Source organism: Rattus norvegicus, chromosome 2 (genome assembly GCF_036323735.1).
Source record: "Rattus norvegicus strain BN/NHsdMcwi chromosome 2, GRCr8, whole genome shotgun sequence".
Taxonomy (NCBI): Eukaryota; Metazoa; Chordata; class Mammalia; order Rodentia; family Muridae; genus Rattus; species Rattus norvegicus.
Window position 1 is genome coordinate 550,564 of NC_086020.1, and position 15,382 is coordinate 565,945.

Genomic DNA, 15,382 nt, shown 5'->3' on the forward strand with positions numbered 1-15,382 from the left:
TTCAAGGCAGTGCTGAATGACATGTGTTGTTTTTTCTCCTGTAAGTGGGGTGGCATGTAGAATGCCAGAACATGTATCTATAGATACATGCACATACTGTAATTTTCCAAAAGTAGAATTATGAGTAACATCCATTTGCCAGATTTGCAATGGCTGTATTCCTCTCGGGTTGACCCCGATGTGAGGAACTGGGAGGAACTGGCAGCACTGTTGGCATTGGGTGACTATATCACGTGCCTCTTTTCTAGTTATAGAGAAGCGGCAGCGTAAAGTTTCCGAGGTAACATGGAAATTGCCATGAAAAGTTTTAGTGGCCTCCAGAGGAGAGGCCAGGGCCACAACTATCATTTTTGTGGCTTTGTCAGCCAAATCATTCCCTGAACTCATTGGACCAGGGAGTCCAGAATGGGCCCGTATATGAGTAATATATACAGGGAATCTCCTATTTACTAAAATAATTTGGATTTTTTGGAAAATCTCTGCTACCTTGCTAGTTGTCTTAATTACGCCGGCGGTTTCAAGGATATTAACAGCATTGAGCACATAGGAGGAATCTGAAACAATATTTAGAGGCATCTGGAATTTTTCAAGGACCTCCATGACCACTAGGCATTCTACCACTTGGGGTGAGGTTTCAAAATATTGTCGTGAGAACACTTGGGAATTTACCACATATGCTCCCACCCCTGTTTTTGACCCATCCGTATACACTGTTATCCCTTCTTTTAACCGTCTGTGGGATGTGACGCGAGGGAAAACAACAGGTTGTGATCTGGCAAAACATAATAGGGGGTGTTTAGAATAATGATTATCTATCTGTCCAGCAAAGGGAGTAACTAACACTGCCCAAGTATTTGAGGTAGCAGCTAGTGTTTGAACCTGAATGGCTGTATATGGTACTATCAAAGTTTTGGGTTCTTTCCCAAAATGAGTAATAGCTGCCTTCAACCCGCAGAGTGCAAGCTGAGCGACCGCATGGGGATACCAGTCAATAATCTTAGCAGGAGATGCATTGGGATGGATCCATAATAAAGGCCCATTCTGCCACAAGACAGCTGTTGGTAATTGCATAGTTTTGAAAATGCACAAATCAAAAGGTTTGGTTTCATCAATGCGCTGCAATTGAGCATCCTGTAAGGCCTTTTCTACAACTTGTAAGGCCCGGTTTGCGGCTGGGGTCAATGCTCTCAGAGAGGAGATATGAGAGTCCCCTTCCAAAATATCAAATAAGGGCTTCAACTCAGCAGAGGAAATCTTTAAAAATAGTCTCAGCCAATTTATATCTCCCAATAACTTTTGGAAATCATTTAAGGTATGCAAATGATCTCTGCGAATCTCTAATTTCTGGGGAACTATTTTTTCAGGATAAATGACCGATCCCAGAAATGAGCCAATTTCTGCAATTTGAACCTTTTCTACAGCGACTTGTAGTCCCCATCGTCCCAATGTTTTGATTAAGATGGGATATGAGGTCTGTAAGGTTGTTAAATCTTTATCACATATTAAAATGTCATCCATGTAATGAGCCAGAAGCAAAGATGGAAATTGCTTCCTTATAGGTTCAAGGGCTCGTTGCACATATAGCTGACAAATAGTGGGGCTATTGGCCATGCCTTGAGGTAGGATCTTCCACTGAAATCTCTTATCAGGTTCAAGATGATTAGTAGCTGGTATAGTAAATGCAAACCTCTGTCTGTCCTGTGGACACAAGGGGATGGAAAAGAAACAATCCTTAATGCCTATAATTATTATCTTCCATTGCTTAGGTAAGGCGGAGAGTAAGGGTAGGCCTCGTTGGATCGAGCCAAATAAACGCATCTGTGCATTAATGGCTCTCAAATCATGGAGAAGTCTCCATTTTCCTGATTTTTTCTTTATCACAAAATTAGGAGTATTCCATGGTGAAATGGACGGTTCTAAATGACCAAACTGCAATTGTTCATTAACCAATTTCGTGGCAGCTTCTAATTTTTCAGAGGATAGATGCCATTGAAGAACCCATATAGCCTCTTCTGTAAGCCAGGGTATGGGCATAGAACCCTCAATGACACCTAGGAAAAACCCAGGCCTTGTTTATGGGGGTTTGCGATTGGTTCAATGGGCATGAGACAGCCCTGTTCTAATCGCCCTAGGCCTTTCCCTTCCTTATAGCCCATCCTTGACATCATGTGGGCCACTTGTGGGGGGTATTCGTTAGATAAGGTTAGTCTCATGGTCTGCATAACATCTCTCCCCCAAAGATTAGGGGTAGGGGAAGTACATAGGGAACAAATTGTCCCTGTTGGCCATCGACAGTCGTCCAAGTTAGAGTGGCAGAGCTGATTTTAGGGCACGACTGGTAGCCTAAGCCTTGTAGCGAGTGAGAATATCTTATGGTAGGCCATGATTGAGGCCACCATTTTGAGGAAATTATACTTTTATCAGCCCCAGTATCCAGAATGCCTTCAAATTTCTTTCCATTAATTTCTAAGCTCAATTTTGAGCGGTTGTTAAGATGAACCACCAAATATGCCAAATCATTACCAGTGGACCCCATGGGCCCCTTGGTATCCTATATTGTGGTTTGGGAGCATGGAAGGAGTAATAACTGTGCTATTCTATCTCCTTCACTTATGGAAAAAACCCCATCGGGACTTGAACAAAGAATCTGAATATCAAGAGAGTGCTGAGCTTCAACAAGGCCTGGATGGACTATCAGTCCTTGTAGGGCGAGAGACCCTCTCCCAAGGACAAGGCCTATGGTTCCTGGGGACAAAGGCCCCACAGTCTGAGCAGGAATTGGCTGAATGCCCATCTGGGGCATTAGAAAGAAGTCGGAGGCGGCACACAGGTCCAATTTTGTGTCACCTCTTGGGGAGTCTCCTCTGTCAGGGTCATGGCTTTCTGAAAGCGGTTCCCATATCTTTGAGGGCCCTGGGACCGGGGGCCCAACGATCCGTTTTTTGACATCCCATTAGGCTGAGCTTCCAAAGGAGGGAGTAGTTTTCCCTTAATATCCCTCACTGAGCGGCACTGGTCAGGCCTATGGTAGCCCTTGCCACATCGGACACAGATAGTTGCAGGCCTCCTGTCTCCCTTGGTTATCCTACAGTCTCTTTTTAAATGGCCCATTTTTCCACATTGAAAACATGATCTTGTATCTGTCCCTTTAAGGGGGCGTTGCCGGGACTGGAGAATGGCGGCCGCCAAGCCTGCGTTAGTAAGAGGCCCGCCGAGTTCTCTGCAGACTCTGAGCCAGTCCTGTAATCCTTTGTTTTTTCTGGGTGCTATAGCTGCCCGGCATTCCTGGGTGGCTTGCTCGTAAACGAGCTGTTCTATGAGCGGTGCTGCTTGCTCCGCATCACCAAATATTCGTCCTGCAGTCTCTGTCATTCTGGCTACGAAGTCTGAGAACGGTTCCTGAGGTCCCTGGATGATACGAGTAAGTTGATTATCGGCCCCGCCTTTCCTAGTGAGTGTCTTCCAGGCCTTAATGGCCGAGCTGGAGACTTGAATATAAGCGCCCCAATGGTAATTAGCTTGGTCCGCTGCGAACCGACCCTGTCCTGTCAAGAGTTCAAACGTCCATTCTCGCTGCTCAGGCGTTAACGCCGTGGCATTAGCTCTGGCCTGTGTTTGAGCCGCCTCATACCAAAGGGCCTTCCATTCCATATAATGGCCCATGTTCACAAGGGTCGCTTTTGCAATCATCTGCCAATCGGCAGGTGTCAAATAATTTAGGGCCAACCTTTCAAGAATGGTTAGGGTGAAATTGACTGTAACTCCATACTTTCTGACAGACTCCGCCAGCTCTTTTATCTGATTATATTCGACTGGGGTATGAACCCGCTAACCCTCCTGCGTTTCAAAGACTGGGAACGTCATCCGCAGCTTCATTCTCACCCTATCGGGGACTAAAGAGAATGCGCAAGAGCGCGTCTCGTACAGAGGGGGTGCGGTTGGCGACTGCCGCGGCAGAAGCTTTTTATTACCTTTCTTTCGTTCCTCGGGGTGATATTTCTCTTCCTAATATCTAGCTGCTTCCTCATCTAACTCGGCCTCCTCCTCTGAATCTAAGATTCCATTCTCAGAGCTATCAGAACTGTCGAGGTTCAGCGCTTCTAGCTCTTTCACAGGGTATATGCTGGCTCCCCCTCCCGGTTGCTGTGTAGAGAGGGAAGTGCCGGAATCTGAAAGCTTTAACACTCCCTTATCCGCGGACTTAATGGGAGGGCTCTTTTTCTTTCTCAGGATGTCCTTTTTCTTGCGCGCGCCTAATCTCTCACTACGTTCAGTTTCTGACATACTGTCTCAAAGTACCTCGAGTGTGGTCTGCCCTCCTACAACTGCTGCCTTGCACACTTCATCTGTTAAGCAATTTTTGACTAGTTTTCATATGGCTTTAGTTCCTAGACGCAGATCTTTCTCCGCCAATTTTCTGTCTAGGTCCCTTCCAAGTTTGTCCCATGAGGCAATTGTAAACGAGCCTGAGCAGGCAAACCACGGAGCCACCCTGTCCACTTCTTTCACAAAGTTTTTAAGTGTTCTTCCTCCAATTTTAATGTCCCTCTGCTTTAGCACCGTTTCCAGAGCCGTGATCACAGACTGTAAGGATCCCATGAGGGACCAAGAACGCCCAGCGGCTTATCTACGTCCGTCTGACAAGGCATGAGTAGAAACAGACACGCCACTCTCTTATATACGGGAGTCTTACGCGCACTTCCCGGGCGGTGCTATCGCGTCCCTGCTCCCCAACAGTAAAGGGGAGCTGCGCGAAGCTCACTTGTTTACGAGAGACTGAGACGTGCCTCCAGCTGCTGTCCTTTTAGCAGCAGAAACGGTGAAAACAGTATATAATAATAAGAAAGAGTAAGGTGGCTCCGAGAACAAATACCATAGCCTCAATAAATCCTTCCCAAGGCGGCGACAACCCCAGACCAAAATCCAAGAAAGACATGCCTCTCTGAACGTATTTTTTTTTACCTGCAGTTCTGAATCCTCCTTGTCACAAAGGGGTCTCCGGAGGTGCTGATGAGGTCTTTTTCCCGGGTTTCTGGCACCAAATGTCCCACACTACGTCTCGCCAGCAAGAATGACGCAGGACACAAAGGATCCTTCTGAAGAAATAGCTTTAATGCATCTTGAGAGTGAGAGCACAAGCTTACAATACGGAGACCCCGAGTGAGGGAAAGACCATCCCTTATATAGGAAACTATCCTCGCCTAGGACGTGTCACTCTCTGTCTGGTCGCTGCCAGATGTGCCAGATGACGTACCACAGCATACGTGTCCCCCTGAGTGAGGAATTTACCAGGCGCTTGTGTATTGCCCTTTTATTAGATGCATCCTGCCGGATATCGGCGCCATCTTACAATGGAGAATGTGATGACGGCCCTCCACAAGTTCCCTTTACATGACCTTAGTTAATTGTTTTAACAATCTCTTGGAATGTGTTCTGAGTAATAGAAAGTATGGTTACTGTCTAAGAATCAATTACTTGGTGATACATGGGAGACTGACAGAATTCTCATTGCAGTTTTGACTATCAGAAAGGGATCTACTAGCAGTACTACTATTAAGAGAGCTTAATAATCACTGATATTTCAGTAATTCTTGTAGGATCATCCTTAAGAATTAAGAAGTCATCTATTTGTCTATATAGCATCACTGCAAGAAAGTACATCTTCATAGATCTGCAGCTATCTGCTCAAAAGGGGTGGGCTAGTACCTAATGATTGCTATATATGTTTAATAATAACAAGAAACATATATTAATATCAGGAATCTTTCCTAAAATGAATTCTCTTGGGCTTCGCCTATAAAGCAAAACTGTTGCAGATTATAATCTGAAGCATACCCCCTACTATGGCTTCTGACAAAAATGTTCCCAAAAGACTGGTTCCTAGGCCTTTTCCTTGTAAAGATGGAGTATTGGAGTTAGGAATATTGTGGGGCCTCACCTTGGCAGTTTGTCTTTGGTTGTAGAAGATAGCAGGCTGAGAATGCCATGGATAACAAACAATTAAACAGTGTTTCTTCGTGGCAGCTTTGGTTTCTATCTTCAAGTTTCTGCCTTCACTTTCCCTTATGATGATCTAATCTTAAGACAAAGTGTTTCTGTATTAAGTTGTAATTGGTTATGATGTTTTATCCTAGTAATAGAAATCAAGCTGCAGCACATGGTTTCTGGTGCTCAAACTCAGGTCTTGATGTAGTGTGGCAAGCCCTTTGTTGACTAAACCATCTTTTCAGCATCAACCCTTAATATTTCTAAAAGATAGTATTTTCAGTGTAAACAAAGTGCAGCTTTCCATAAGGATATATCATAGGTCTGAAATTTTAATTAAAGGAACCTGGATATAACAAAACAACACACACTTTAGCAAAATCTCTCCTGGTCAACTGCCACTACACTGAGTGTCCATCTGTGAATTTGCAAGACAAAACAGTTGTCAAGGAGGTGTGGTATAGTGATTAGCATGCCAAACAAATTATAAAGGGAAGGAGCAAAATGCTTGACTGGTTTGTTAGCTAAAATTAATTTGCATGGGGATTTTGTTCATGGCATACAGTGTGTCTTTACCTGTGAAAATTGAACATATAGACAGAGCTGTGATATTAATGTGTGTGTGTGTGTGTGTGTGTGTGTGTGTGTGTGTGTGTCTCAAATATCTTGAGTCACAGCTCCTCCTCCACATGTCTTGTACATTAGATGAATTGTTCACTATTATTTTTCTGGCAAGGAAGAAAGAAAAAACTCAGTGTGGCAGCACACAGCTGTACTTCCAGTATTCGAGAAGTAGGGACGCAAAGAACAGAAATTCAAGGTCATTTTCAATTACACAGTAAAATTAAAACCAACATAATGTTCATGAGATGCTGCCTCAACAATTTAAAGCTAGAAAATGTTGTGCTTTAGGAAGTGGATGGGGGCTGGAGATAAACTTCAGAACAATGCATCCCTAGCATGTACAAGGCACTGATATACATTCTTCTATAACTTAACCAGATATAATGACTTGAGCAGTTCATCCCAGGACTCAGGATAAGATTTTATCATACATAAGGAATTTGAGGCTTGCCTTACCCTAGATCTTCTAAGAAAGGGCAAGTGTGTGTGTGTGTGTGTGTGTGTGTGTGTGTGTGTGTGTGTGTGAGAGAGAGAGAGAGAGAGAGAGAGAGAGAGAGACAGAGACAGAGAGACAGAGAGAGAGAGAGAGAGAGAGAGCAAGAAGAGGAGGAGGGGAGGAGGGAGGCGGAGGAGGAGGAAGAATGAAGAAGAAGGAGGAGGAGGAGAAGAAAAAGAAGAAGAAGAAGAAGAAGAAGAAGAAGAGGAGGAGGAGGAGGAGGAGGAGGAGGAGGAGGAGGAGGAAGAGGAAGAGGTAGAGGAAGAAGAGGAAGAGGAAGAGTTAGAGGAAGAGGAAGAAGAGGAAGAAGAGGAAGAAGAGGAAGAAGAGGAAGAAGAGGAGGAGGAGGAGGAGGAAGAGGTAGAGGAAGAAGAGGAAGAGGAAGAGTTAGAGGAAGAGGAAGAAGAGGAAGAAGAGGAAGAAGAGGAAGAAGAGGAGGAGGAGGAGGAATAGGATAAGGAAGAGGAAGAGGAAGAGGAAGAAGGAGAAGAAGAGGAAAAGTCATGTGGAGTTTCATAGAATATGTATTCTATTAGGTTTTAGATAAGCAACTGTTTTCAGTAGAGGCATTCTTTTCAGTTATATTTTGAATACTAATTGATAACAGACTTGCTGTGAAAGAACAGCATCAAGAAGAGAGTCCAAATAACAATTGCTATCATGTATGGTTATTAGTTTGACATAGTTCCCACTAAGACTATTGCATGATCAATTTAATTTTATCCTCACAGTGAACAGAGGAGGAATGTTACATCTCTAAAAATATGTAGATTTTCACAGTGTTATATCTTTTAGACATCCACAGATGAAACACTGGTCTGTCAGGAACCAACTATGTTGATCACCATGTTACCTTGCAGCATTAGCTAGAGTATGCTTTGCTCAGTTTGGTCTTCTCCTTTTAGATATCATTTCCAGTTCTTTCTATACTGAAATGGCCAGTGAATTCAGCAATATTTCAAATCACCGCTTCAGTTAGACCAGGTATCTGTAATTAGATGGATCAAGAGAAAAGAGACAACATTGATTGCTGATACTGCAGTGCATCGGGAGGAAATCCTCAGTCTGACAGAGAAGATCAGTCATTTCAACTACTTGTACCCAGAGTGTTGAACTAGCAAAATTTCTGACTTTTTAGTTTATTTTTTCACAGGACACCTTTGTAAACATGTCAGTTAGAGAAATGCTTGTTGGCTGCTTAAGCCTTAGCTGTGTAGATACAGTGTGCCTAAACTTTTATTTCTGCTTGAACTTACTATTTCCAGAAGCCCAAATCATATCATGATACAAAAAAAAGAAATGAATTAACAATTTGAAGTAACATTTTAAATCAGTTGGAAACATTCTAGATTATGATTATCAAAACACATTGATTTCTGTTTAGAAGGAGACATTTGAAATTATGAAAAGTAAATAGCAATGGCCACATTCTAAAAGCTCTTAATCGACATTGGGTAGGTTTTATTATAGACCTTAGAAATTCCAAATCCTGACTGTAAATATAATTTACCAAGTTTGCAGAGAGTGAAAACAGCAGTCTTCAGAATTACTCAGAAGTGATGATAAGAGATAACCTAGTGTGGGAAAGAATTTGCTGCAGAAAGAAGAGAATTCAAATTTCTGTGCCCACACTTTAAAACAGTCATGGTTGTATACAGCTATAACCCCAGTGCTATGATGACAGGGAAAGCATTTCTGGAGCTTGTGCACAGCAAGATAGCATCAGTATAAGTGAAAGGCTTTGAATTGAGAAAATTGTGTAGAAAGTTATAGAAGAGGATACTATTTACTTTCTCTGTCTTCTGCTTGAACACATAGGCATGAAATACATAGACAGACAGACAGACAGACAGACACACACACACACACACACACACACACACACACACCATATCACACACACTAATTCTTGGTGGTCATGTACTGAGGAATATTAAATTAAAAAGTTATAACCTTGAACTCATGAAAATGTCCACTTGACCTTTATAATTGCCATTGATCATGAATACTATTTTGTGAACCATGAATCCACATATGTAAAATAAATCAGTTGTCAGAATAAAGAAAGGGCATGACATATTAATATTAGAAAATTTAAAAAAACCTTAGTTTATTATTTTTGGGGTGTGTGTGTGTGTGTGTGTGTGTGTGTGTGTGTGTGTTGCATGTGTGTGTGTTCACGTAGGTCTTCTGATTCCACAGCATGTTTATAGGCCAGATGGCCAATTTCTGTAATGGGTCATTATCTATGGATTCCTATGTTTAAAGTGAGGGTGTTAACCTTGTTCTGCAAGTCCTTTTACCCTCTTGCTGGCCCAACTTAATTGTCAAAATTTAAATGAATTTCTTATAAGCAATTGATGAAGGTTATTTACTCATCATGAAGTTAGAAGTTCATATTGAAGCTCAGCAAGCCTCTGGAGTGACAATTCCATTTTATGTAAGCATAGCAGACTTGGATAAGATTTGATAAGGGCTTATGACTAGTTATATTAATATTCATAGAGTGACCAAATTGATCCTTGAAGAAGTCACCATTAAATTGGAAGACAAAGAACAAGAGCCAAATAAGTCCAGCAGCTACTGAGATGCAGTCACTGACTGAGCTGAGTCTGAGCAAACATCAAAGAAACAGTGAGCTGTACTGTAGCCTAAGTAATGATACAAGCAAAAGCACTAAAATTCCTTGAATGAGGCATATAGGTATGGGAAAAGCACTTCAACCTGGGTCTTCACTTGACTTAGGCTGCATAAAAATCTACCTTCCAGAAGTTTACCTAACAATGAAGTTGCTCACCTCATCTCACCTGCATGAAGCTGTATATGTATCAAACAATGGACTAAGACTCCCTGCACATAAATTGTTTATAAACTTCTCTTTCATGATCAACTCCCATTCAAAAGTATTCAAGAGCATATCCACATACTGGAGAAAGAAATCTGTTTCAACTGGCCTGAGACAGTTTAGAATATATACTCAGTAAGTCATATTGAATCCTCTGGAACAACTTTCAAGGGAAACATCCTGTTTAATGTCATATACCTAGTGATAATGAATATGCATTTGATTAAATCAAATGCATCTTGGAAACTGATGTTCACAGTTAATTAAGGCTTGCCTAATCAAAAAAAAGCCAATCAAAACAGAAATATCGACACTGAACTCTGAGTAAACAATTCCTCCTTCTCGAGAGGTCCACAAATTAAAGCTACACTGAATACCAGTGTTTCTCACTTTGCTTTTGAATAAAGTTTCTTTGTCACCTTGCTCTCTGTGACTTCTTGTAATAAGATGAAAACATCCTGGAAACACCTCACCTAGACAGTAACCTCAGATAAAACTGATAAGCATCTTCTTCAAATAATGACACGAATTATGGAAGCTCCAAAAGAATTCTCCTGTTACTTTCTTGTAAGAACTTCTAAGAATGACACAAACCATGTCTAATCTCATGCCTATTCAAAGAAATCAGAAGTTATAAAAAAATTCATCCTAGTGTTGTTTTTTGTACCAATTTCAACTTTAAGATATTAAGTACAATCACATTGGAATTCTTTTTCTCAGAAGTTTTGATAATGTCACCTACAATTAAACAAGAGGAGAATCCTTAATGAATTTCTCTAAAATACATTTGCATGATAGATAAAATATTAACTCTAGAATGAGAATATTAGAAAAATGCTTGTTTCTGTCTTACTGCATTGAAAATGTAATTTATACCACTTTGTCCTTTTCAAAATGCAGATGTTCATAGTATACATATTAGATTATGTGGACTATTAATAATAATAAAAGTTTCTAACAATAATTGAAGAACAGAGCCAGTACTTTGAGACAAAAATGCTTCTGTCACCTTTAATGTATATAGTTTTTGCTATAGGTACACAATGATTTCTACATATGAAAGTCTAAATGCTCTACCGCTCATGCTTTCTGGTTTCAAGAGGTGAAAACTTCAGTAATAGCTTTTAACTTCAAAATCAAAATGAAAACAAAATGCATGAACAGAAAGAACAGAAGGAAAATAAAAGAAGGGAAGGAAGAAAGCGTGGAAGGAAGGGACAAAGGAAGGGAAGAAGGAAGGAACGAAGGAAGCGAACAAGGAAGAAACAAGAAGAGATTTGGTAAGTTGCTCATTTGTCAGGCTACATGCCAGTATATAAGACACCCTTGGATGAGTTCCAAAACTGTACAAGATCAGGCATGGTTGTTCGTATCTATAATTTATTGATGAATATCAGACATTCAAAGTCATCACGGGATATATAGTGAGCTTCAGGCAAGTCTGGGGTTTATGAGACCTTGTGGAAAAGAGAGAGAGAGAGAGAGAGAGAGAGAGAGAGAGAGAGAGAGAGAGAGAGAGAGAGAGAGAGAGAGAGAGGGACCTAGGGACCTAGGGACCTAGGGGTAGAGGAAGAAAGGAAGGACTGACTTCAAGCGATAGCGACGCAAGATGGCAGCCACCCCAGGCTCGGGAGTAAAAGTCCTTCGAGATTTCCGACTGTTGGAAGAGCTGGAAGAAGGCCAGAAAGGAGTGGGCGACAGCACAGTTAGCTAGGGTCTGGAGGACGATGAGGACAAGACACTCACAAGATGGACAAGCATGATGATTGGGCCTCCACGAACAATTTATGAAAACTGAATTTGCAGCCTTAAGATAGAGTGTGGGCCATGCTAGTATCCAGAAGCATCCCAGTCTGTGAGATTTGTAACAAGAGTCAATATGAACGGCGTGAGCAGTTCCAATGGAGTGGTGGATCCACGAGCCATGGCAGTGCTGGCAAAGTGACAGAATTCCCACAGCATCAAAGTCATCCTGCAGGAACTGAGGCGCTTGATGATGTCAAAAGAGAACATGAAGCTGCCACAGCCACCAGAAGGACAGTGTTACAGCCATTAGTCACCAAGGCCCTGGCCTCCCTTCCCCATCCAACCCAAGTCTTCATTTTCCACAGTAGTGAATTTTCTAGATCAATCTGTAGACCTCAAAGTACTGGAGAGGAAGCCCCACTTACACTTCATCCTGAGACACAGCTCTGATACTAACTTCTTGTCCATTTGCAATACCTAAGTAATGCTGTGTAACATCATCTGTTGAGTATAACCGCTGTCTGCCTGGTTGAACTTATGGGATCAATAAGGTGTGTTGAAATTGGTTTCCTTTGGGAGCGGTGGGCACAGCTAACGCAACTGTGGACAGACACGTCTCACACAATCACCTGCTGCTGGCACTTAGCCTGGGTATGCCTTTGCCCGCCCCGCCCTCTGCCACAGCTGTGTGGTGGCCCTTAGAAAAGATGGGGAGGTTTCAGGTAGCAGCCGTGGGACTGACCACCACTAGGCTTGGGGTGCTCTGGGTGTACCCATGCTTTCTTAAGTCTTAAGTGATTGCCCCATCCGAGCCATGGTCCCCACTCCTCCACTCCCACCCTTAGTCAAAGCTTAGATTGTAACCTCCCCTCCCCTAAAATTGGCTGCGGGTGAGGAATTCAGAGCTTCCAGTCTCCCCACCTTTATCAAGGGGTGCTGTTTTCCCCTCCTCAAGTCCCTTGTTGCCCATCACCACCCAACACTTGCTGTGGCCAGAAGCCATCAGATGAGGTTGAAAAAGCTGGCCTCCCTCCCCTAGCTCTGGACCACACTTGTTCACCTGCCACCAGCCTGGGAAGGGAGCGCTGGGTCTGCGGCCCTGCCAACACCATCAGCTCTTGTGCTTTGAGCTCAGGTCTAGAGGTGAACAGAGCAGTCACAGGGCGACTCAGACAGGCCACCGCTCAGGGTCCTTGGATATATGCCTAGAGAAAGTCCATGGGGAGAGTCCTCGGTGCACATGGTTCTGAGTTGGTTCCTTTTCCCATAATTGCATTGATTTTACAAGTTGAAGAGGTTTGAACAGGGCTCTCAGTCACCCTGATCACCCATCGGGTCTGGAGTGGAGTCTGACAGCTGGAGCAGGAGGCTCTGACTCTGCCAACTCGGGTTTCAGTGTTGCTCCTCAGACCCTGGGCAGGGACCCAGAGGAGTTCTGTGTCACCATGTTCACAGATCCTTTGCAGATAGGTGGGCCTGGCTCCTGGCTCATTGACAAGCTCCCCACTCTATTCAGGACCACTAAATATTGAAATGTGGATGCATACTGAAATAAAGGCAATTCGATGTGTTGCAAAGGGAAAAAAAAAAAGGACTGAGCAAATGAAACACTGGTGATTCTTTCTTAGTCCATTCAAGCCTCATTAAGTTTCAAATTTTCCAAACTAGCCATATGTACAGCAAACTTCAAAAAGACAGTGATAATAACCACATGGCAGTCACCTGGGGAGGGAATTTGCTCACAGTGGTAGAATATAAATGAGCTGAGTTGATAGTATAAGAATAACGCAAATCCTCAACTGATTGATTTGAAGTATCTTTTCCCACATATGAGCTTACTTTAATGAGATGAATCATGGACATGTCAACCATTAATGAAGTACAATTTTTTAAGCCTTCTCTATTCCTATTTTAAGTCATGGTGACTTCATGCAGGATTTTCTGATAGTATATATCAGTATGATATGATCTTACTAAAATCAATAGGAAATACAGTCTAAATTTTTGAATCCTAATTAATTAAAGATGAATATTTACACAAAATTGTTTGTATCAAATTTGACAAAGTTGTTTTCGTGAATAAGAAGGGCACACAGAACTAAACCCTTAACAAAAATTAAAATCAGGACCTATAGAAAAGCTTCATGGGTTTTCCTTGGTCTCTAGTAGAGAACCTAAGTTCAGTGTCCAGTATCTATACTTGGTGGGTCATTACTACTTGTCAATCGAGCTCTGGAAATTGGGTACCCTCTCCTACATTTTGCAAGTACTTGTACTCATTTGTGCAAACATGTACAGATGCATGAAGCAAATATTTAAATCCGCATTTAAATATGAAAAACTAAAAAAAGTCAAAAAGAAAATGAAGGACAAAGAACAATGATTTGAATATACGTCATGTTAATGCTGTACATATCTATAAAAAAGTCATTTAACATAACCTTGAAACAGCATAATTCAGATAGTTACAATGCAGTCCCACACTCCAACCCAGTATTTAATATCAAATTATTATCTAGAGTTATTCAAATCAATAATTTCTACAGGTGCATTTAATAGTCTTTGTTCATTAAACTAATCAAAATCTATGCTGTAGTTATTTGAAGAGAAAAAATTTTATGAATCACGTGATATCAACTGAATAAATATGAAAATTATGTATGCAAACTTTACAAAAGTTAGTTTCAACACGAAAGTATAAATTTACAATTTAATAAACAAGGAACTAATTGATCAACCAAATGTTAACAACTAAAATTCATCTATGTATGCAATAGAAAATAATATTTGAGATATAAAATTAAGACTTATGTTAGTAAAATAATGCATAAGTTATTTTACTTAAAAAGAAAATCTTATGATCGTATTAATACAGCTAGAAAACATTAAGAAAAAACTTAATACTCTTAAAAATGGGCTACACATGCACACAAATTTAGAAAAGTTGGATACATATACATTATATTATAATGTCATTTCAAAAGTTAGAACTATCATTGTGTTTGTTATGAATGAAAGGAAGATGTTTCAGACCATAAACAGAAATAAAATTTTCTGGAATTATACATAAATAAAAGGCATTTAGAAACTAAAATTTTTAATAACATCTCCGTCATAATTAGATGGGTATGTTCCTGCCTTCTTGCAATGAACATTGAATTGATCTCTATTGTATCAAGAAATTTGTGATAGCTGTTCGGTACAGAGAATGAAAAGCTGTCCTCTGGACAGCTCATGGTTATCACACTCATGAACCCACAGCACCTGTCACATGATCAAGCCAGCTAGAGTCAGGGCTTAGATGGGGTGACCAATCCTTGCCAATGCCATATTGAGGGGCTTTTGGCATTTGATGGCTACTGGTGAATGAAGAATCATTCATTTTTTGGGGGGGGGTATTGCCTTGGTAATTTGCTTGCGCTTCAATAGATTCCCTTCATGAGTGACACTAGATTCTGATTCTTTGGTGAGATCTAAAAGGTAAACAGATGAAGACATGGTGTCAGGAGATGTATTATAGGAAATATGGTGAGATTTGGTAAAGAGAATGTAGAGTGCATACAAGAATATTTCTTTATATAAAAAATAAAGAAAAGTATGAAAGGACAAATTACTTAATTAACAGAAGGTAGAATATCTCTATAGACAAATTGTAAATAGCTTATATACATAAAGCTAGAAATAAT

General features: G+C 41.2%; 1 protein-coding gene and 2 pseudogenes across 2 annotated transcripts in view; 1 reads left to right on the plus strand and 2 right to left on the minus strand.

Moving 5' to 3' along the window:
• Positions 1-15,382, minus strand: part of LOC134485541 (polyubiquitin-B-like) — a 583,854-nt pseudogene that overhangs the window by 279,736 nt on the left and 288,736 nt on the right.
• The window catches only part of LOC134485540 (uncharacterized), a 56,367-nt gene that overhangs the window by 8,276 nt on the left and 32,709 nt on the right, over positions 1-15,382 (minus strand). Inside the window, exons 3-4 of one of the 2 annotated variants that reach the window (XM_063282654.1) lie at positions 5,939-8,093; positions 4,963-5,096 (exon numbers count right to left, since the gene is read on the minus strand). The gene's annotated coding sequence lies outside the window, so the exon portion shown is untranslated. Of the gene's footprint in view, positions 1-4,962; positions 8,094-15,382 lie in introns of both variants that reach the window. The other variant, XM_063282653.1, reaches the window with a different exon arrangement.
• LOC134485545 (ubiquitin-conjugating enzyme E2 variant 1-like) lies at positions 8,085-14,636 on the plus strand (annotated as a pseudogene).